We start from the raw sequence: 21,971 nt of genomic DNA on the forward strand, positions 1-21,971 counted from the left end.
TAGCATACATTATTCAAACAAAGGTCAAATCGTACCATTACCAAAATTGAAATAACAAATTTATTAAGAAGTAAAGGATCAAAACCAATTTGGACCTTCTAAACCTATACTTAGATAAATGCAAATTAGTATATTAAAAGGAGGGGAAAGAAAGAAAGTAGGGAGGGGAGAAGAGAAAGATAAGGGGAAGTGATAAGCGGCAGCTACATAGTAATGTAAAAATAACATTAAGAAAAAATGTAACATAATATTATTAAGACAGTTCTTGACAATATAGATACAAAGTAAGTCAAACTGGCAACCTGGAAAGAAATGTGGTGAGTGGTGGCCAAAGAAAGTCTTTTTTAGTCAGTAGGGGTGTAGAGGTGGCATGTGCACGATCTAGTCTGTGGTGATGACATAACATGTTCCACCAAACTTGGTATGAGATTTTAGTAGTGTCCTTCCAATTGGTAGTGATAATCTGAAAAGTAATAGCTATAAACAAATCAATACATTTACCCACGCTTCTCTGGGTATTCCATATAAGAGAGGAGCCATCCAGAAAAACTTGTACAGTATCTCATTCAATTTCTTCCAAATGAGTACCCAAAAACTCTTAACCAAAGGGCAGAGGAAAACATATGGAGTAAGTCACTATTACCAAGAGGACAAGACCAGTATTTTGTGTCATCCAATAATTTGAACTTATGAAGATCTGTAGGGGTGAGGAAAAGCCTGTTATAGAAATAGTATAGAATATGCATTGTGCTTGCTGAGGTGGGAATTTTTGCCCAAATTTAGCCCCAGGTCTGAAACGAGAATTCTTGTGCCTGATCTTTTTCTCATAGAAGTTCAATACTGGATTTGATTCTAGGATCAGAGGGGTGAGACACTATGTTATATATATGGGATGCCTTGAACTGAGTAGAGAAATCTAGCGAGAGAGTGAATTTCTGATTATGTGAGGCTGAGGAAGAATTCTGGGAGTGGGTATGAGTGATGGATGTTCTGAGGTGAAAATAATGAGGAGCATGTAAGAGAGATATGTCGTATTTATCCTGGATCTCAGTGAAATCCATGAGAGACCCGTTGATCATCAGGTGCTCAAATGTAATAATGCCTTTATCAATCCATTCTTTCCAAAATAGAGCTCTGTTTTAATCTTTAAGTGTTGTTATACCAAAGAGGAGTAAGTACAGTAGCGGCCTGTATAGGGCGTGCTGCCGGGCGGTGACGTGGAGCAGGGAGGGGCAGGATGGGGGTTAGTAAACACCGGAATACAGATGAATGCAGATAAGTAGACATTTAAATCAATAAAACACATTTTGTTGCGCGCCCTGCATAGTCAAATGCGATGTAGCGTGCGCACCGAAATTCGTTTTATTAATTTAAATGTTTACTTGCCTGCATTCATCCGTATTCCGGTGTTTACTGCACCTCACCCTGCCCCTCTCCTGCCCCACATCACGGCCCGGCAGCACGCCCTCTATGGGCTGCTACTGAGTAAGTATGAAGTTATCCGAGTGAGAGAGAATAACTTTAAGCAGAGAAGTAACAACTGCAGTTGAATGTGTGAAAATGGGCGATGAAAAGCGTCTGGGGGTTGAGATAATCGAGTTGCCTTAGCAAAGGAGAATGGTGTATATTGAGATTGTTCCAATGAACTCCAGGCCATTAAAGGTGTATGTGAGAGTCAGATAAAAAGGTCCAAACTTGTTTCAGGGTGAATGCAGACTGATAGCGTCTAATATTAGGAAAATTAACCCCTCCTAATTCTTAGGACTGCTGAAAGTGAAATCCTAGTTTTATGGTTATTCCATAGGAATTTGGTAAGGGAGCGGTTAATGATATTGAAGAAAAAGAGTGGGAGAGTGACAGGGAGCATAGAGAGATAAAAATTGATGATCAGAAGCTGCATCATTTTAATTGTAGCAAGTCTGCCCCACTAAGACAAGAATAGTGGAGACCAACTATCAATGAGTTCCAAAAGTTTTTAACGTATATCTCAAGGTTAATTTTAACAGTGTCTTTGATACTATTAGGGTAGAGGATACCTACGCAGTTAATACTCCTAGGGTTCTATTTGAAACCTGTATCTTGAAACATATCCAAAAAACAATGTTTTTTTTAATGGCATAACCTCGGATTTGTCAAGATTACATTTATAACTAGAGACTAGAGAATACTCTTTTAGCAAAGAGAACATTTTTGGCAAAGAGGTAGTGGGGCTGGGGAGGTATAATAAAATGTTGTTGCTTGAGCAGTAAACATAATATCTGTATGTTTAAATTGGAATTCCGTATAGTGCGGAGAGCGACAAAGTTTTTCAAAAAATGGTTCTAGGGCAAGAATAAATAAAATAGGGGATAAAGGGCACCTTTTTTTAGCTCCTCTGTGAAGTGGAAAGTATTTGGATTGACAACCGTTTACCCAAATGGAAGTGGAGGGTGCAGAGTATAGTAGCTGGTTGTATCTAAGAACAGGGGAGCTTAAGCTGTGCCATTTCAATGCTCCAAAAATGAAATTCCAGTTGACCCTGTTGAAGGCTTTTTCAACATCCAACGTGACTGCATTAATCGGTGAATTCACCTTAGAGGCTAAATGGATAATATTAAGAAGAGTCCTTGAGTTATCTGTAATGGACCATCCTTTTACAAACCCTGATTGATATATATTGATTAGGTCCGGGATTACCAGATTAATACGAAGGGCAAATAATTTGGCAAAGATCTTACAGTCCGTATTAATTAGGGAAATGGATCTGTAATTTTTACAATAAGAGGGGTCTTTGTCCTTTTTAGGGATCAAACACAGCATTGCTTGAGTGAAAGAACCCTGTGATACACCAGCAGCTAAGAAGTGATTTGTGAGGGTTAACAACTGTGGGACCAGGAATTGTTGAAATGAAAAAAAATACAGTAAAACCATCCGGAACGGGTGTTTTGCCTTTGGGAAGTTGGATAATAGCGTTTGTGATTTCTTGCTCTGATATTGGACTATCAAGGGATGTAAGATCCGTGTTGTTATCAGAGGATTTGGGAATGGTTTGAAAGAAAGAATCAATTTGATCAGCAGAAGGGGTTGACTCAGGGGTATAGAGAGAGGATCTAATATTTGGTGAAATACTCGAGAATTTTAGTTTCTGTGATGTGCCTAATTCCTTTGCTATCTGTGATGGCAACAATCTTGGACATTTGTTTTTTAATTTGAAGATAATTGGCTTGGGATTTGCTGGCTTTATTCCAGCCACCATACATTTTTGCATTAAATTTAAGAAGATTGTTGCAGGCATTATCCCAGGATTGTTTATTGTATTGCATTATAGCCTTAACGAGATTAGACAAGATATCAGAGCAGTTTGTAGTAAAGTATTCGTGCTCTAGGGCCTTGATTTGTTTTAGAGTTAATGTTGCAGCCATAAGTGCCTTCTTTTTTTCCGGGAGGCAATATCTATTATAAATCCTCTAGCAGTGGCTTTAAAAGTATCCCAAATAAGGTGAAATTGTGAAACAGAGGAGAGAATATTATTGATAAATTCATGCATAAACGGTGTAAATTGTTCAACAAATTGAGTGTCCAACAGAAGGGCATTATTAAAATGCTATATGCGTGAGGTAGGTGTGTATGTGGGGTATTCCATATCTAATATGCCAGGGGCATAATCAGAGATGAAAATGGAAGTAATCTCAGCATTTGTTAAAAATTGAAGAGATGATTGGGTGAGAAATATGTAATCAATTCGAGAATGAGACCAAGAAACAGGGTAGAAGAAGGAAAATACCAGGACATCAGGGTGGGAAATTCTCCATGCATCCAACAACCCTCTAGATATAATTGCTTTGTAGAAAATGTTTTGCATTCTATTGGGGATACATTTGGTTTGGGGTTTTCAATCTAAAAAAAGATCCAGAAGTTGATTGCAATCGCCTCCCAAAATCACGTTTTCTGAGGCATGAGAAGAAAGGAGAGTGGAGAAATCATTCCAGGATACTAAATCAATACCAATGGGACCATATATATTACAAATAGAGAATTGAGTATTGTTAACTTTAGCATTCAATAAAAGCCATCAACCAAACAAACAAACAGTTAATGATTTGTGAAACAATATTACTGCACCATACTTCAAGTTCTCACACTTGACCTCTGCGCACTTTTGCCACAATGCTTATGCTAGCATAAAACTCTGTAGTTCTGATACCTCTATCAAGCTCGCATTCTGCTTCCATAAAACCACTTGTGGAACCCAAGAAAAACCATACTGTACATGTCGATTTAGCTCCATATGAAAGACTTCTCATATCCTCTGGTCGAACCATTTCCTTAAACATGAACATGTGACATAACTCTGCCTCAGGTACTAAACCCGAGGCCAAACAGTGAACCCGAACCAAATAAAATGTGAAATTAAATAACAAAAATGAATAAATAAATAAAATAACAAATCAATTGAATGCATTTACAATTTTTAATACATGGATGAAATAATACTTTTCATAGCGACTTAAATGTCTTGCTTTTCTATGTAATAATAAAAAACATCCTATTTACATTGATTTTACATTTCTGCCGACACCGCCTGTGTGCGCTTTCTATCAGGTACAGTCATAAGAAACATCCTTTATTCACCTTAATGGATCCTAAGTATCCAGTCTTTTTATCTAGTACACCTCTCTGTGTAACAAAGTTTTGGTTTGATCGCTGCCTGGTTTGAATTCTACTATTTCTATAACCTGAAATCTAATTTGGCCTTTTGTATGCCTTGCTTTCATCCAATGAAGTGCTAGACTACTTTTGGAGTTACAATTTCTAATTGTACTTTTGTGTTCGGAAATACGAGTTTTTATTTTCCTTTCCGTTTTCCCTATACAAAGTAGTCCGCATGGACATTTAATATCATATACCAGGTTTTTGGAGTTGCAGTCTGCTTTGTGCTTAAGTTTAATCGTTTCTCCTGTTAACGGATGCTGAATTTTGTCTCCACTGATTACATTGTTACAGTGCACACAGTTTAAACACCTTTGGGTACCCTTAAACACCTTTGTTGTAACATTAGGTTAAGTTGTGAGCAGCTCTCTTAAATTCTTGAATCTCCTGTATGCATACAAAGGTCTGTCTTTGAAAAGATCTTTAAAGTCGCGTTTGTTTTGTAGAAGTTCCCACCTTCTGTTGATGATTAGTTTCAAAGATTTGGAACAAGTGGAGTATTTGGAAATGAAAACTTGTCTAGTCATTTCAGATTTCGTTTTTCTTCCTATGTTTATGGCGTTGCGAAGTCGGAACGCACTGACGTCATAGAACTGTCAGCTTAAGAGTGCCACATACTAGCTGCATTGAGAGAGATTGGTAAACGTGGGGAAACTTTACGGCGGTTTGAGAAGCTTCTAGAGGCAAGATAATTACTTCATAGTGCGGTTCTACAATGTAAATTTAAGCAGAAACATGGTTACCTTGAACATATTTTTCATTGCGGTTTTTACAGAGATAGGCCAACACACGGGACAGTGTCAGGAGATTGAACACGGGACAGGGAGACTTCCAGGTCAGTGTATAGGAATGAGTAAATACAGAGCTTGTTTTCACTGGAACTGGAGCTATATCGAGTGTTCACTTGTTTTTTTAGGAGTACCTGTATTTCGAAGTCTGTAGAAATCAGTGCTTGCAAGTAAGATCGTGCTCTGTAAACAAGTGGTGATCTAATTTAGACACAGGAGACGCCCAGGAAAGGAGTGGTTAACCTATTTTGTAACCTATTTTTTCACACATTGGAGACGACGTTTTGTTTGAGCACACTAATTTAGATGGCTTTTCTTAAGCACAGTTCATTTAATTTTTGATTTTATTTTATTCATAAGGGATTGATGTGCTAACAATTTATATACAGGTCCCAGACACAACACAACAAATTTAAGAAAAACACAATTTTCAAAATTAAATTAATTCAAAAGAATAAATCCTTCCAAGTGCAAGGTGTTTTTATTTTCACCGCACCAAAGTCAATTAATTGAACAAAAAAGCTCAATGGAAAATATATATACAATATATACAAATTCAATATGCCCACGGGGACGGGGGTCAAAAAAACAAATTGTAGGACAATAGATCCTTACTACGCGGGTCTTCGTCAGGACGTGGAGGGAGGAAGGGGAGGTAGGGTGGGGCTGTTTCCTGTAGAGAAAACACAAGGTGGCCTGCAAACACGTGTCCCTTAGTGTTGTACCGTAATAATGCCAGTAGTTGTCCTACAATTTCAGGGTCGAAACGTAGACTTCTTTCTACAATCTAGAACTCCTAAGAGAAGCCGGATGTTTACAGCTTAATAGGAGCTTCTACTTGAAATGTTATTTTGATGTTTGCACATTGTTTTTTTGACCCCACATCTGGGGATCTATTAATTCTTATGATGGTGATCTGTAGATTCATGCACATGGAAAACTTTGATTAGTGATGTTAAACTATCAAAAAATGTGTACCCCTTCCCTAGTACCTTTCCCCCGTCCCCGTGGGCATATTGAATTTGTATATATTGTATATATATTTTCCATTGAGCTTTTTTGTTCAATTAATTGACTTTGGTGCGGTGAAAATAAAAACACCTTGCACTTGGAAGGATTTATTCTTTTGAATTAATTTAATTTTGAAAATTGTGTTTTTCTTAAATTGGTTGTGTTGTGTCTGGGACCACTCTATGTATACCTACCAATCACCCAGGTCCCACTGACTATATGGGTTCAACCCGCTTTTTCCTATAATATAACAATTTATATACAGCGTGAATGAACATATTCCTGACATGTATATCTCCAGGATATTTAAGAATATTGATACTTGGATTCATATGTAAATTCATATTACTTCCCTGTACATCTTTTGAAACTATGTTTTTTGTTTGCATTTCTTATAGAATCAAGCCCCTGAGGAAGGGCCTCTTAAGCCCGAAATGCATTGGGCACGACAAAAAATTTACAGTCAAGGGCCCCAACAAGATAATGTTTTGTTGCAATGTTTAACAAAAATGAAATTTCTGTGACACTGAACAGATTAAATGTTTGAATAACTTGAACTTGAAAAATTGATTTGCATTTTCAATAATTATTGAGTTGAATATAATGTTTATATGGTCAAATAAAAAATAGATTTATACTAGCATAAGCATTGTGGAAAAAATGTGTAGTGGTCAAGTGTGAGAACTTGAAGTATAGTTTAGATAAAAGGTATGTGCAGACAGCATGCCAGCCCATGCAGCACGTTAGGCTAAAACTAAGAAAGAGTTCATAAAGAGATTAAAAACCAGGAGTGCTCCTCCTGCTCCCATTTATTTAAACAATATTACTACATCATTTTTGTTATTAACTGCTGGGGAACAAAAAACATCTCCAACCCATAATTTGAATAAGGAAGACAAATCCTGTTCTTTAAGGTGCGTTTCTTGCAATAACGCTACGTGGCATTTCAATTTAGCAAGGTGAGATAATACACACTGTTTTTTAATTGGATTACAGATACCCTTAACATTCATAGAGATAATACGTACACCACTCATCGAAAAACGTAATCCAAATTAAGCACATTAATATTTAAAATTTGAAAGAAATATAATAGATGAAATGCAAAAGGCAAAGTGGCATTAAGCAGTACAAGTCCTGAATGTAAGTAAATCTAAATAATGGAGAATAAGAGTTGAGAGATAGGAATGAGAGAAAAACAGCTAGGCTGATGTAACCAAATAAACATTCCAGTGAGAGAATAATGAAAAACCACAAAAGTAAAAATGAAGTGACAGTGAAAAGCTGCAGCAAAGTGTTGGATATAGAAGAAAGGAAAAAAGAAAAGCGAGGGGTGAAGGGGATAGGACGGAGAAGCAAAAGGAGAACATAGTCTCCCTTGAGATATAAAAGAAGAAAAGATTACAAAAAACAAAAGGCTTTAGTCATAATATTCACAAACAATAAGAACATTATTGTAGGGGGGAGCAAAAGGGACAGAGGCCACCCCAGAGAGGGACACCGAGGAGGAACAAATGTAATGACAACAGAAAATCAGAAATCTGTAATCTAAAAATGTAGACCATAAGAAACATACTGGAAGGGGACTTACTGAACATTGAGGAAGACAATGCAAAGGAGTGAAGCAAACACAACAAAGCAGATGTACAATGCGGATATAGACGTCAGTGCTGAACAAGATACAAAGGGGAAACTTGTGGGACAAAAGAGAGAACATGTAAGAGAACAATTAAGTTTTGCTCAGTTCTATAGCTTCTCCTTTGTGGACGTGGATGAATTTTCTAAGCTCTGCAGGATCCTCGAAAGTAAAAGTTCTGTGTTTGTAGGTTACTTTGAAGAAACACGGATGAATAAGGCCGTAGCAGCTGAGGTCTAGAATTATTTTACGGAGATTGGCAGTAGGCTCTTTTCAACATCTTGACTGAAGAAGATTTTATGGGCACAAGTCTCCAATCGTAGAGATTCCAATATCATCCCAGCAATCGAAACGTTTGCTGTATCTAAGCTTTCCTAATCGTTTCGTGTCTCAGAGAAGAGTGAGCTGCGTGAGCACCTCCTGCCATCCCAGCTTTACCTGAGCTGTATGCCATATCCCAAGTGTATGATGCAGCGGTCCCAATTTCTGCATTGATAGCTTTTTATTGTAGGGGGGAGCCAGCATTTCAGCCACACCTAACTGTTCTCTGTCCGCCTTAAGTGCCGGTTCTGACTGCGGATGATGCACCCATTGGTTAATAACTTTTCATTGTGCTGCCCAGTAATAGAGTTGCCCATCTGGGAGCACTATTCCTCCATCGTACCAGCGGCGCACAAGCTTAGCTTGTGCTATACGCGGTGGTCTGTTGCCCCAAAGTAGATTGGTTACCTGTGCCGCAATTGCTTTCAAATATGCAGGTTTTACTGGGTAGGCTGTGTTTTCCAATATATATAGGAAACAAGGTAGCGCCATCATTTTAATGAGTGCCGCCTTCCCCAGCAGGGTTAGCGGTAGAGTTTTCCTATGTCGAATATCGTGTCTTAGACGTTCCAGCTGCGGTTTAAGATTCCTATTATGGAAGTCTTCTGCATCAGCTGTGATGTGAACCCCCAAGTATTTGAACGTAGCCGGCGCTGTTTTCAATGGGCAGTTGTCTGGAAGACGCGGGGGAGAGCCACGGAGCACATACAAGGTGGATTTCGACCAGTTTAGGGTGTACCCTGAAGCCCCCCCATAGGCCGTGCAGACATCTAATAGACTGATTATGGAACGCCTAGGGGTAGTGAGGTACAACAGGATGTCATCGGCGTTAAGGGAGATCTTATCTTCCCAGATCTTATCTTCCCGTGTATCGTTGGCTCCCATCGTATCCAGGCCGCCAAGGGTTCTAGTACTAAAGCAAATAATAGCGGCGACAATGGGCAGCCTTGATGTGTGCCTTGTGCCAGCGGGAAATTTTCTGAGATGTGGCCGTTTACGGCGACATGCGCCATGGGTTTTGTATAGAGTAATCGGATCCAGGCACAGAATTGAGGGCCGAAGCCTAGATGTCGCAGCACAGCGAAAAGGAAGGGCCAGTGGACCATATCAAATGCCATGTGGGCATCTAGTGAGAGTATTACCGCCGGTTCTTGCACACTTTCCGCTCGGGCCAGAGCGTCATGCAATCTTCTCAGATTAAGGGCTGTGCTTCTGCCCGGCATAAAGCCCAACTGGTCCTGATGGATAAGTTTGGTTAGGTGTGGCGTCAGTCTTGCCGCCAACAACTTGGCAAGAATTTTGGCCTCTAAATGTATGAGGGAGATAGGTCTGTAAGAGGTACATTGGTTTGCCTGGTTTAAGGATGGCTATTATGGTGGCTGTTTGTTGGTCTGGCGGGAGCTCTCCCTTTTTTAGGATTTCTACAAACATGTGCAGCATATGTGGCGTTAATGGACCTGCAATGTGTTTATAAAATTCAATTGGTATGCCATTTGGGCCTGCCGCTTGCCCGATTGTAGTGCCCTGATGGCTGTGTGTACCTCTTCCTCTGAGATGTCTTTCTCCAGGTCCTGTGCCTCTTCTGCGGTTAATTTGGGCATGGCCCTATCCCTTACATCATTCATCTCCTCTTCCTCTGAAATCACTGAGTTAGAGGAGTAAATAGTACGGAAGTGTTGTGCCATCATGTTAACTATTTTATGTGGGTCTGTTGTGCTGTGTCCATCAACTGTGCTTATCTGTGCTATCCATCTGTTCTCTTTATCCCTTTTATCTAACCATGCCAGCAGCTTTCCTGCCTTATCGCCAATATCGTATATTTTGTGTCGTGTATGTGCCAATTGCTGCCTGGTCAGTTCTGTCAGGTGCTTCTTGTGGCGTCTCCGTGCTAGGTCCAAATCGCGGGACGCGTCGGGGGTTGGGTCACTGGCATGTCGGGCCTCCGCCACAGTCAACTCTGTCTCCAGAGTTTGTAATTCTAGCTGTTTCTCCCTGTTAGTATTCACTATGGAGGATATGGCCTGCCCCCTAAGGACTGTCTTATATGCTTCCCCTAGGACGACAGAGGAGCTCATTCTCCTGAAAGTAGTGTTTTGTGGTCTTCTTTAATGCTTTCCTAATCTCAGGAATTTTAAGGTATCCAGGGCGTATCGGGTAAGTCCGGCGCCTTTTGTGTTGATGGTGCGTGTAGCTGAGTAACATCGGGGAGTGGTCTGAGATGCCCCGTGGTCTAATTTCTATTCTGGTGATATCAGCTAGGCTACCCAGTGATCCCAGAAAGTAATCTATTCTAGTGAGGCTATTATGTACGCTAGAGTAGTATGTGTATTGTCATTCTGTAGAATGGTATTTCCTCCAAATGGCGATCAGCCCCATCGCTAAAAAGAAACTCCTTAAACGGGATTCCCCCTGTATATTCAGCTTCGGAGGGTGCCTATCCATGGAGTTATCAACCACAGAGTTAAAGTCTCCACCAATGAGTAGTTCTCCCACCGGAAGTCCAAGTAAAAATGCACTTAGGGCCGGAAGGGCCACTGTGTTAAGTGCTGGGGGTATGTACACTGAGACGATATTTAGGTGTTTCCCTTCCCATTGCGTATGTATAGCAGCAAATCTTCCCTCTTCATCTGATTTAACTTCTTTTATGATTAGGGGAAATAGTTTTTTGACTAATATCCCCACCCCCCTGGAGTTTGACGTAAAGTCGGAGTGCGCCACCATCTTGTAGCCCCATCTGTCAAGTGCTTTAGTGGACATGCCTGTGAGATGTGTCTCTTGCAGCAGGACTATCTCGGGTGTACCCGTTTGATACATTGCAGGACCAGTCCACGCCTAATTTTATCACCCAGACCTCCGACGTTCCATGTCAGCACGATAGGGACAGGGCTGTGGTGGCTGAAGCTTTTTCTGGGCTAGGCGGCGATTCATCCCCCATTATCATAGGGAACGGAACCAGTGATTTCAGCAATGTGTGTCATACTTGAGCTAATGTGAGTGTTTGTGCATTTGAGGATCTCATGCGCGGTTTCAATCTTGAACCTATGAACTAATACAATAGTAAACAGAACCCAAACTTTCCCCCCTCCTATCCCTCCTTCCCACCCTGCCTCCCTGCTTAACGGACTTGGAACCGCCTGCCACCCCAACTCAGCAGAGTGCTTTTTCCCAACCCCAACCATAGTACTTGCTTGATGGGATTAAGGAGTCCGTGAACGACCTGAACCCTCCTTTCTGTCCATGGCCTGCGTCAGTCCGGTGTCCAAAGTCGGCGAGATCATGGCTCTGTAATCACAACAGTCTCATTCCGGTTGTTTGTAGCTCACATTCTTATCCTTGGCCGAGAGTCTCTGCATCTGTTCATGGTGAGCTCTCTGTGTCCGGGCATTGTATAGTCTGACTATCTGTGTCTTCGTCTTCTGCATGGCAATGATGGTTCTTGTTCCCACGACGTAGTTTGTCGGCTCACCACCAACCTTCCAGCCAGTCATATGCCTCCCTAGGCATCTCAAAAAGCCATGTTTTTCCCTCCGCCACTACACTGAGCCTAGCGGGAAATAACATGGAGTAGGGCAGTTCTTGCGCCCGCATCGCCTTTTTAACCTCCAGGAAACTTCCATCTGCATCGGGAGACTGCCGCTGTATAGACCCCGGGAAGAAGGAGATCGCTGAGTTATGTATTCGGATCGGCAGGGATACACTCGCAGTTTGTAAAATGGCGTCCCTGTCTCAGAATTTAAACAGTCTTGCAAGCACCGGTCGGGGGGGGTGCTCCCGGCTTGGGTCTTCCGCCCGGTACTCTATGGGCTCTCTCCACAGAGAAGAAACTTGATAGTCCCTTGGGCTGTAGTCGTGTTTTCACCAGTTCTTCAACATAGAAGTCCATTCCTTGAGAGCCTTCACTCTCTGGAATACCTAAAATGCGCACGTTGTTCCTGCGCGTGCGTCCTTCTTGATCATCGAGTTTGTCTGTCAGGATTTTGTTCTCCGTCTCGAGCCGGGACAGCGCCTTCCGCATTGTCGCTGTGTCTGTCACCAGGGTTTTAGTGATTTTCTCCACTTCGGTGACTCTCCATGGAGATCGTCCCCACTGTAATTTGGACACATGATAGGGCTGCCATAATATCTTCTAGCGTTACTTTTTTTGCCCACTCACCTTCTGCCGTTTTTCCCCCCCGAGGAGTTGCGCCCTTCCTGAAGAAGTGGGGAGCTTTTGTCATATGTGTACTTGTCTAGCTTTGCCTGCGTATTGTGGGTTTGTGGGCCCCTGCCCGCCATGTTGGTCCTGGTGTTGGCACAGATCACTCACTGCGCAGTGGTATTTGTTTGTCAGGCCTGTAAATCTCGCAGTTCGTCAGGCACGGAAAATTTCACAAATCCAAGCGGCTAATACAATACAAAAGAGTTGCAGTGGTGGCGCCTTATACGTGGTGTGTGTTGCGCAGTTCCTGCAACTAGTTCAATGTAGGGGCTTTCCACTCCGATACTATGGCTAGGTTTGCCTCGTTGTACCTGAATCACCAACCGGGGGCGGGGAAAGTTGCCTTCACGTTCCCTCCTTGTAGCAGTTCTGCGCACCCTCGTGTCTGCGATCAACTCCTGGGCATTCCCTCTCCCACGGACGGTAACCAGGCGCCGCCTTCAAAAATCGAGCCCCCGGCTGTGTGTCCACCACCAGGCCTCACCTTGCCTTTGTCTGTTTCGTTTTCCACCGTTTTCGTAGCTCTGTCAGCCCCCAGGATCGTATATCATGTCCGAATCTTGCCTGCCTGCGTTTTTGTCAGGGGCAGTCTCGTCGTTGGAATTGCTGCCTAACGTGCCCCGTTTCCCTTTCACCGCGTTCTCCGGCTCAGAGATATTCCAGGCCGCGGTCTCTGCTCGGGCGCTAAGCCGCTGTCCGTCCCTCTCGGTTAATTCTGGCACCCGGTGTCTGATTTTGACCGGAGTACCGCCTAGCGCCGCTGCTCGGTCCCGGACCTCTGCTCAGGCCCCTGGACTGCTGTTTTGTACCGGATCAGTGGTCGGATTTACGTGAAGGGCTGTGTCGTCCGCGGAGCTCCCGCACTAAGCAGCCATCTTGCTTGGCTGTTAGCCACGCCCCTTTTTTGATATGTTTGAGGTATTGCTGACCAAGCCTTTGCAACCATGAGTAGTTGAACATGCAGCCCCCTGGGGCTTGTTTGGGTGAGTGGGGTCCGTATATGAAACAATGCGTAACCAGAGGACCTGAGAAATGCCTCTCTCAAGGTGGAAGAATCCAAGTCCACACACACTACTATATGGCAGGAAGTTTCACTAACAAACCAAATGGAGACTTGACTGGAAATGTTAAATTGAATAGTCTTAAATACATATGAGGAGAGAGTGAAGGCACATGACGACCAAAATAGTGGTCTACTGTAGATATGCGCTTTTAATTTAATTTAATCCATTTGTAAAGCGCATGGTTACACCACAGGTGTGTCCCCGCGCTCAAACAGACAACTAAAAAAGAAAAAGAGACAAGTAAACTAATAAGACCCAAGTTCTTTGGAGTGGACTAGTATGCTGAAGAGAACAACCAAGTCTTCAGATATTTGCAAAACCTGGTTTCGCAAAGCTCCATTCTTAGGTCTTCCGGTAGAGTGTTCCATGTTTTAGCAGCGAGGTATCAGAATGAGCTTGCCCAATTCTTGCCTTGTTGCTTCTAGGTACGGTTACCAGCGCCTTGTCTTTGGATCTTAGGTTCTGGGAGGGAGTGTATTGTGTTATTAAAGCATGTAGCTATTGTGGGCTTTTTTCACCAATATTCGATGACAGTAGCACATGGCTTTAAACACAATTCTTTTCTCAACCGGCAGCCAGTGCAACTTTGCCAAGCCTTTCTGTGTAGATGTTCTTCTTGGGAGGCTCAGTACCAGATGAGCAGCTGCATTTTGTACCGACTGAAGTTTAGTTAGCCCCTTCTTTGAAACTCCTAAGTATTATTATTATTATAATACATTCTTGATATAGCGCATGGCTACCTGAAGGCGTCCCAGCACACAGAGTCACAACTGTGCCGGAAGAACAAGGTTTTAAGTTTCTTCCTGAATTCGAGGTGGTGAGTCACTGCCTGAATTTTGATAGGGAGTGAGTTCCATAGAGTGGATGCATTAAAAGAGAACAGGCGGCCGCCCAATCTAGTCCTGCTAATCTTAGAGAGTGTGGCTTAAAGTTCTCAAGGTCCGAGATGGACGATAGAATGACAGCAAGTTTTCTAGTATTTTGGGACCAGTGCCCCACAGAGATTTATGTGCTATGCATAGTGCTTTGAATTTTATTCGTTCTGTGATGGGTAGCTAATGCAGTCCCATCAGTGCCGGTTTGGCTGATAAATTTCTAGGGACATTGTATAGAAGCCTTGCTGTGCAGTTCTGTACCACCAGCAACTTGCTGGTGGTACTCTTGGGGCCCCCCAAATATAGGGAATTACAGTAGTCCAGACGTGTCAGCACCGGGGATTGTACCAGTGTTATGCATGCTGTGTCTGGAAGCAGAGGCAGTATTTTCCGAAGTTGTCTAAGAACGCCATAGCATGTGGTGGAAACTTGAACAGCTTGGTGTTCAAGATTTTGAGAAGTATCGTGCCAGATTCCTAAACTTTTGATTCTATCTTTAGGTTTGGGGGAGCCCCTAGGCGACTGGGTCATTGTATTTGGGGGGAGCTATGGTATTTATCCCCTAGGATCATGGGCTAGTTTTCTCTCCGTTCAATTTTAAGAAGGAGTGATCCATCCAAGCAGCTACTGTATTCAGACATGACTCTAAATCAATATCAGTCTTCTTAGGTTGGTTAAGGGACAGAGCAAGCATGCGTGTCATCCGCATACATCACAATCTGTACTCCATAAGGGAGGACGATGTGGGCCAGAGGTTTGAGATGAACATTAAAGAAGGTCGGGCTTAATGAGGAACCCTGAGGGACACCACAGGTAAGTGGTATAGATCTTGAGGAGTAAGTGCCATCAAAGAACTGGAAGGTTCTCTCCTCCAGAAAGGATCTGATCCAGGCCAGGGCTTTACCTGGCACTCCTACCGCTTTAAGAATGTACAGTAATGTGCTGTGATTTACAGTATCAAAAGCGGCGCTTAAATCAAGGAGGACAATCACCACTATCCCTCCCTGATCAAGAATAAGAAGCGCTTTCTCCATAACTGTGAGCAGAGCCGTTTCCATCCCATGATTGGGTCGGAAGCCTGTCTGGGAAGCGTACAGGATCTCGTGAGATTATAGGAAATTGTTGAGGATTTTATTGATGTATTTCTCCAGAATTTTGCTAGTCATGGGAAGTACAGAGATTGGTTGGTAATTGCTCCATACCTCTTGGTTAAGGTTGGGCTTTTTAAGAAGTGCTTTTACCATGGCATGTTTCCATGTCTTGGGCACTTGGGAGGTGTTAATAGAGGCATTGAGAACGTTTAGGAGGGCTGGTAGGATAGCCCCTCTTACTTTCTTCAGTAGATGCACTGGCGCTGCGTCACAAGGGGAGCCTGTTTTAATTGAGTTCCATAGTTGGGAGAGTTTGGGAAAGTCTAGTAAGGGGAAGTCCTTTAGTACCACCGAGTTTTCCACCACTGTTTCTAGGGTACGGATTGGATTCTCCAATACTCTGGGGGGAAGGTATTATAAATATCTAAAATCTTATTATTAAAACATTCTGCCAGTTCTTTACATCGTTACAGTGAGGATTCTGCTAATGAGTCGGACTGAGGGGGACGAATGAGTGTAGAGTAGAGTACATTGACATAGTCCAGTTGGGAGATCCCTAAGGCATGCACAACAGTTTTCCTGGCAGTCATCGGTAATAGATCTAGGACCTTTCTAAGTATTTTTAATGTCCCAAAACATTTCCCTGCTACTCTGGGGATTTGACACACAAATAATAATGTGGATTCAAACCACACTCCGTGGTTTTTCATCTCCATTTTTGGGGTAGGTAATTGGCCTAATACCTCAGGCCACCAGGCTAATGTCAATATGTTTGGGGCCTTGCCCACATTCATTACCTCCGCTTTGTTCCCGTTCAGCTTTAAGCAGTGATTTGACAGCCATGCAGCCACACCCTCCAAACTGGAAAATTGAAGAGCAGTTGTTTCACTGTTCTTAGACAACATCACAATCAGCTGAGTGTCGTCCGCATACGGCATGACAGTAACATTGTATTCCTCAACCAGGTCGGCTATTGGGCCCACGTATGGATTTAACAATGTGGGGCTCAGTATTGATCCCTGCGGAACTCCCTGAGGTAGAGGACAGGTATGATTGCTGGGCAACTTGGAAGCTAGTAAGATAAAAAAAAAAGACACTATGATGATGAAAGAGCCCAAATGGGCAAAGAACATCGACCACAGGGGCATTACCACTGTGGCGTCTCCAGTAATAAATGTGGGAGTCAGGCACACAAAATGGCAGCTGCAATGTGAGGCAAAGGAAAATGAGGAAAAAGTGCCCAAAATAGACCGTTTTTGGTGTGAAAAAAACTTGCCTCAGTGCTCCACATGACTTCCAACAAGGGAATCCATGGTTGTATCGCTGCACTACTGTCAAAAGAAAACCCTTCAGCTCCGACCGTTCCTCGTATCAACGAGCTCCTCTAAAGAGCGGCCATCTTGAATCACCACCACCGCACCCCCTCATTTTTTGATTTCTGAACATTGTATCTTTGGTACTCCGTTTTAGATAGCAGCTTCATGTGTACATCTTTCCTCTCTCACTCAAATCATAGTCCCTGCCTACAATCCTTCATTTAGTTGTCAGTCTCTGCCGACAATTTCTTATTATGTTGATGGGATGTTTTGCATGGAAGCAGTTAAACATTCCAAACAGTGTCTCGCTGACTCCTCTCGGCATAGGATCCTAATGACTTTAAAAAATGTTGGTACTAGCTAATTACTTCTATTTTACATGCCATTTTTGCCAGGCACTTGTGCCAGGTTCTGTTTTTGCTATAATTTTCTGCTCTGGATTTGCACATTTCTTTGAGCTAATGACTCCGCTCGCTTAGTTGCTCTAATATTCATGCATGTAATTATTTGTTCGTTTTCCACCTGCATGATTGTATTCACTGCCTCATTTATAAAATAATAAGTGCAGGGTGAATGTTTTTCTTATGGGCGAGTTGGTGACCCTACTGAATGTCTTAGTTGCCCAGTAACAGATTCAGCTAGTCTTAATGCGTATGTATGCTGCTTTCTTCCTACACTTACAGCCAGATTCATCAAGCTAAATTGCGCTCACAAAGGGCCAGATTCTAAGAATCTGGCCCTTTGCGAGTGCAATTTTTGCATTTGGGATTCATCATCCCAAATGCAAAAATCGCTATTTGCGAAATCGCATATTTGCGAGGAATTGGATTTAAGGAATCTCTATTAGAAATTCCTTAAATGCAATTCATTAACCAATTTGAAATTGCGAATTCGCAATATTTGGTCGCTATTTACCACGAAGTCTGACTTCGTGGTAAATAGCGAAAAAACAGAAAAAAGCACTTTAGTCCATTTTTCTCTGTTGTATGTTACACACACACATGTCCTTTGGACATGTGTGTGTGCAACACCTGTGTAAATTTGCATTTCAGGGGTGCTACAGGGTATCCTTTGGACACCCCTGGCACCCTTGAAATCGCTATCTTATTTGCGATTAGCTAATTGCTAATCGCAAATAAGGAATACTCCCCATTCATTCCTACGGGCCTTTAGGCCCATAGGAATGAATAGGGAGTTATTCCTTATTTGCGATTAGCAATTTGCTAATCGCAAATAAGGAAGAGGTGGGAATCGCAATATTTTTTGCAATTCTTACATGAATCCCGTTTTGCAAGTCCTTAATAGCGATTCCTTATGAATCGCTATTAAAGACTCGCAAAACGGGTCTTTGATGAATCTAGCTGTTTGTTTCTCTTTATTTCCCACTCTCATTCTTCCAGGCAGTTTTTTCCATTCCTGTTTGCTAACTTTTGTAACTGATTTCCTATCATTTTTATCTTCTTTCTGTCTGTTCTGCCTTTCTGTTTCCTGGTATAGGCCCAAGTCAGATCGTGAACAATAAGTCCAGGCCACCAAATAGGAGTGCTGGTATGCATCATCTGCAAACACCAGCACAAATTAAGCACTTTACCCATGATATTTTGTATTTGCCTCTCCGTGATTCTGTCAACCTACATATTAGGGTGTTTAGCTAGTTCTGTGTTATATGTACAGCTGCCACCAGGTTCAGCGTTTGTGCTATTTAATGACTTCCAATCAAATCAAAACAAAATGAAGAATGCAATTATAATTTCCATATTACAAATGGGAAAGGAAACAATGCAGGATCTGCGTTTGGACCGTCGTGGTGCACCAGGTAAAGCTGCAGTGACAAGTCCTATTGTGAGCCATCAGTCCCCCGTTACAATTCCAACAAGACTATTGACAGCATGATTGTATTGGGCTCTCCGCCTAGCCATAAGCAAGGCATTTCTATCCTCTTCTAATGTTACTATTAAATGAAGTCTGCTGCTGAATGCATAAAGGACAAAACATTGTTGCACAGAAAATAAATTAATGTCTATATATTTAAAAAGCGATTCTCTCCATTTCCATGAACACCTTGACGAACGTAAATAGAATGTTAATGGATTCTAACGGACCTAATTAGATTTTCGAGGAGAGGTCTAACCGATATAGAAACAGCAGCACACTTTCGAGCTTTCTACTGTTTTAAACACGAACTAATCAGAGAAAAACATGCTTACTTTTCTCTAACTGAAGCATCCTGCACTCATTCCACAGATTTTTAATTTCTGTATTTGATTAAGTCTATGTGGAACTGGGAAAGGGTGTTTCATGTTCCAGTTGTTCCTATGCAGGGCTGATCAGAGAACAGAATGACTGTAAGGTGATGAGTTGGCAAGTGCATGTAATATGTGTAATTAATGGTTAAATCAAAAAACGTGTTCAAGACTAACTTCAATTTCATAGGCAATGAAAGTAGTGGCATTTCGTAGAGCGGCAATATATGCAATTGCTCATTGTTTGGCCTACATCTGTCCTCCTTTTTCTCTTTGTCTGGGTCCCTTTGATTTCTTTGCAACAAATTTGAGCTTCTGTTTTAGGCCCATTTTGAAATAAGAGATATACAGTTCTCTAAACATCCATTAAATCTAACCACCCACAATTGGCGGCCCACAATATTTTGAGCATGGGCAGCACCAAAGCTGGGAATTCATACAGCCTGATGAATGCACATTTAAACCTTTTTCAAAGGGTTTGACCCTTGGTGTCCCTGCCTAGAGCACAGTTGCTAAAACTGCGGGAAAGTTGTTCCAAATAACCATGACCTAGTAGGTTACGGCAGTTTCTCAATATGTGGAAAAACAAAACATAAATTAAAACAGGTCGCAGAGGGACAGCAGCAGGACTGTCAGGGTGCTGGCGTGGTATCACCTAAGTAAAAATGGTGTCAGAACTCACATGCTCACTTACTCATCCTCCTATACAATCCTCTTTAGTAAGTTAAGCATCTGTTCCATTGAGAGCTGTCTGTAACCTACACGTCACTCATACCTTAACCGTTCATGTTCTGTGAGCGATGAAAGCTTGTGCCACCTCTGCTGGATCTGTTTTGAGGAGATGGAAGATTGCCTTCTGTGAGAGAGGAAAGCTTGATCTGCTACTGCCATGCTGTCCCTATTCTGTAAGGAACTAAAGCTTGCACTGTGGTTACCTGATTGGCACTTGTTTGTACTGCTGCTACCCTTGCTGTACCTGTCCTCTGAAGGAAAATTCTTGCACTGTTTCTGCCCACGGTGTTGCTGTTGTATGAATAAGGGTGTTTCCACTTTTGTTGCCCCATGTTATACAAAATAAAAGATAATTTAAAGATCCTACATTACATTTCAAGGTCAGTCAGAAGCTTTTATTTCACCAAGAGCAAAACTAGTTGTTGGCCCTGACCCACAGACCCTGGTTTCAATCTCAGATTTCCGGCTTGACCAAACTGTGTTCCCCAGAGCAATTTTCTTCCCTCTGCTTCGTTTTCAGTGATCATGACATTAAGAGAAACTTGAAATAATTTATGTCAGGATGTGCAATGTACAAACACTTCTCTTGTACATAGTTTAATAGAACATAATGTTGCTCCATTTATCACAAAATTAAAGTCCTTGTGTAAGGGGCAGAAGACCAATGACTTACCTCTTGTGTCACTAGTACATTTTCGGGGCAGAAGGGGGAAAGAATGTGATATCCATTAAGGGACTGAATTGCACCATGTTGAATCAGGAAACCTGGTTTTAATCCCGGTTTCTAAGCTTAACCACAGAGATTGATCCTAGGCAATTACCTTTCTCCACTGTACTTCCTTTTCCCTTATCATCACATGTGAGAACCACTTGAAACGCAGTCAGGGTGCACACTGTACACACTCTCACTTGTGTACGGTTTAATAGTTCATAATGTTGCTCGAGCTATAAAAATTAAAGGCTTTATATAGGAGAAAACAAAGCAGCAGGCTTGCCTCTTGAGTGAATAATACAATTGTCACAGAAGAAATGCCATGGTTCACTAACTTTAATAACAGCCACTCTGACCAGTGGTACAATCTAAGGTGCTAAACTAAAACAATCCAAAATACAATTTTTTATGTAAAATTTCATATCTCAGCTATATATACAGTGGCAGTCATCAACAATTGCTGAAGAGTGGGAGGTCAGTTGTTTCCATAAGCCTCCACAGCACTGCTTTTTCAGACAAAATGTACCACAGATGGAAGTTTGCAGAGAATTGTGGGATATGATGGTCTCTGCCTGAGTACTGCTGACCTATTGGTGCTTGCAATAAGGCAGGGGATGCTTTGGTGTTAGGTATATAATAGGTGGTCCCAAGGCCTATGCACTCCCACTGCCCACACCCAGTCAGTTATGAGTGTGGTTTAGCAGCATGGACATGGTCTGTTTCATAGTGCAGGCTGTGATTACAGTGACTCACCCTGGGAACATGCTGCATACTGACAACATCTCCAATAGTTTGTTGGGAGGTCTGCCCAATTGTGCTTCCCCCATCTAACGCTGGTGAACATGCCCTTTTTTAGAAAAGATTGCTTCACAATATTTGACGTGAGGTACTATATTCAGGGAAGAAGCCTCATCTCTGTCTCTGTTAGAACTCTAGAGGATAAGTTGGTCACTAGGTTTTTGTGTTGCTTGTCCCTGGCTGAGGTGTCTGTGTCTTGCTTCTTGTGTATTTGCCCACATTGTTCCTCCCAGTGCACCTGGTTGATCCCTAAAAAAGGTGGGCGAAAAGCGTGGTATCCAGTCGTGTGTGCAATGCCACGCGATCTGGGCCAGTCTCGTCTAAATGTGGGGTCATTCAAGAAAATTCTGGGTGCATTGGTTACCAGAAGCCCTTTGGGAGCAGCATTATTTGTCAGATATTCTCTTAGAATGGTGCCGTGTAGTATGGTTCTAATCCTGTCCCTTTTCAACTCTGACAGTTTCTCCCAGTCAGTGGTTTGTGCAATTGTTTGAGCT

The sequence above is a fragment of the Lissotriton vulgaris genome, chromosome 2_1, assembly GCF_964263255.1.
Source record: "Lissotriton vulgaris chromosome 2_1, aLisVul1.2, whole genome shotgun sequence".
Lineage (NCBI taxonomy): Eukaryota > Metazoa > Chordata > Amphibia > Caudata > Salamandridae > Lissotriton > Lissotriton vulgaris.